Source organism: Mus pahari, chromosome 12, assembly GCF_900095145.1.
Source record: "Mus pahari chromosome 12, PAHARI_EIJ_v1.1, whole genome shotgun sequence".
NCBI lineage: Eukaryota > Metazoa > Chordata > Mammalia > Rodentia > Muridae > Mus > Mus pahari.
The window spans coordinates 9,749,737-9,752,506 of NC_034601.1; positions in this window are offsets into that span (position 1 = coordinate 9,749,737).

Here is a 2,770-nt window from a genome sequence, read left to right on the forward strand (position 1 = left end):
AGGCCAGCCTGGTCTACAAAGTGAGTTCCAGGACAGCCAGGGCTATACAGAGAAACCCTGTCTTGAAAAACCAAAAAAAAAAAAAAAAAAAAAAAAAGAGGCTGTATTTCTGTATTTTGAAAAGGTACCAAGTTGGGAGAAGGGCACAAAAGATATTTAAATTTTTTAAAGGAACAGAGATGTAATGGCTTTAGGGCTATGTGGGAAAGAATAATCTAATGTTAGTCACAGGTCATTGAGACTGAGAAGAGAAACAAATGTGATTCATATGAAGATGAAGCTACAGAGTTAAAATGAGAATAGAATAGACCAGATGTAAATATATCTCTTTTATTCTCCTGTTGCCATCGTTGTCTGGGAGACTTACTGCCTCCAACTACTAATTGAGGCCTAGTCCTGGAAGCTTCTAGACTCCGTACAATCTAATCTAGGCCTAAAATGTTTTCAGCCTCTGAGATTTGCTGCTGAATAAACGCACCCTTTGTTGTTGGTTCTGAATACTGGCTGGCTCAACTCCGATGTTCTGGCTCAGAACTCCTCTCCATGCTGAGAGATTCAGTCTAGCTTCTCTCCCGGCCTCTCCTGAATTCTCTGCTTGGCCTCATACTAACTTTAGCAATCTATTCTAATCTTCTGGCGCCTTCTCATTCTGTGGTCTGTCTTCAACTGTATTAGCTTGTTCTTGTTCTCTCTCTGCAACCTGCCTCTTCACGGCCGCTCCAGTTGTGCCCTGCCTCCGTCTCCTTCTGTACTGCTGTTGTGCCAGGGGACATTCATGAACCCCCCAAAGACCACAGGGGACCCGAATCCAATGTAGTTGCTTTAGGGTCTCTTTATTCAAGCTCAAGCTGGGGCCACACCACCATCTCAGGAGAATAGGCGGGGGCAGCCCTAAGCTTAGTTTCAGGCAAGCATTTATAGAGACAAGATGGGGGTATCTAGCCTGGCACACATCTGATTGGGGGGCCACTATAGCCCTTAACATAATTGCCTGGTGCTTGGAACCAAACCATAAACTTAACTCCTGTTTTTTTCTTGATTGGTGGTTGTTAGGAATGAAGTGCCAAGGTCAGGCTTATAACTTAGGGGTTACAGGTTTGTTGGGGAATAACCTGGAAACTGGTGCTAGACACAGGTCTAGTTGGGGAGAGGGTAGTCTGGAAACTGTTGTTAACTTGAGTTCAGCCTTAGGACAGATTTCTAAGCTGGAGTCTGAACTCAAATGATTTGGTCTCTCACAGCTCTATTCTCCCTCTCAACTGTACTGTACTGCTCTGTACAAACTCTACTGTATCCTGTGCTATACTCTCTTCTCCTGTATGTCTGCCTCTCCCATAAGTGGCTTCTCTTCTATCTTATGAGAGTTGGGCATAGCCTATTCTGTGGTTGCTAGGATTTGAACTCAGGACCTCTGGAAGAGTTGTCAGTTCTCTTAATCGCCGAGCCATCTCTCCAACCTCAGGATGATATTTTCTAAGTCCATCCATTTGCCTGCAAAGCTCATGATGTCCTTATTCTTAATAGCTGAATAGTATTCCATTGTGTAATTGAACCATATTTTCTGTATGCATTCTTCTGTTGTGGGGCATCTGGGTCCTGAGTTCAATTCCCAGCAACCACATGGTGGCTCATAACTGTCTGTAATGGGATCTGATACCCTCTTCTGGTGTGTCTGAAGACAGCTACAGTGTGCTCATATAGGAAAAAAAAAAAAGAAAAGAAAAGAAAAAAGAAAAAGAAAAAGAAAAATCTTTTGTAGGTAAGATGGTTCAATGTGGTGACCTGAGCCCTATCCCCAGTACCCTCTAGTTCCAGAATTAACAGTGTTTCTACATATCTTGTTTTAGAAACTTCTACCTGGAGTTCTGACCCATTCCAGACAGACAGACAGACAGACTACCTATGCCAAGTGTTGTATGAGACTGCCTATACTTGCTTCAGTACTGGAGACGGTTTTCCAGCTACAAATAATAGTACTATTTATTACCAGGATTATAAACTGAATAAACTTTGCTATTCTAATGAAATTTTATTTAAAATAAAGTTTTAAAATGTAGACTTATCTTGTGCAAATAATTCAGAAACCTGAATGAAAAATGTCCTACATAGCATATATACAAATACAAATAGACGTTAAAATATAAAATAAAAACACCACTTTGCAGTTGGGCATGGTAGCACATGTCTTTGATTTCAGCACTTGGGATGCAGAGGCAGGTGGATTTCTGTACCGCTGAGGCCAGTCTTGTCTATTTAGTGAGTTCTAGGACACCTAGAACTATGTAGAGAGATATGTCTCAAACAAACAAACAAACAAAACAAACAAACAAAACACTTTCAGTGCGGCTGGAGGTCTGGGTTGGTTTCCAGCATCCCACTTGGCACTGTCTGCAACTCTAGTGCCAAGGGCTCCCAGCACACTCTGCTGGCCTGTCTGGGCACAGTATGTAGGTGTTGCACATATATACCTGTAGATTAAACACTCATACAGACCCCTCCCCCCAATAAGAATCTTTGTTTGTTTGTTTGTTTGTTTGTTTTTCGAGACAGGGTTTCTCTGTATAGCCCTGGCTATCCTGGAACTCACTTTGTAGACCAGGCTGGCCTCCAACTCAGAAATCCGCCTGCCTCTGCCTCCCAAGTGCTAGGATTAAAGGCATGCGCCACCACCGCCTGGCAAGAATCTTTTTTTTTTTTTTTTAAAGATTTATTTATTTATTATATGTAAGTACACTGTAGCTGTCTTCAGACACTCCAGAAGAGGGCATCA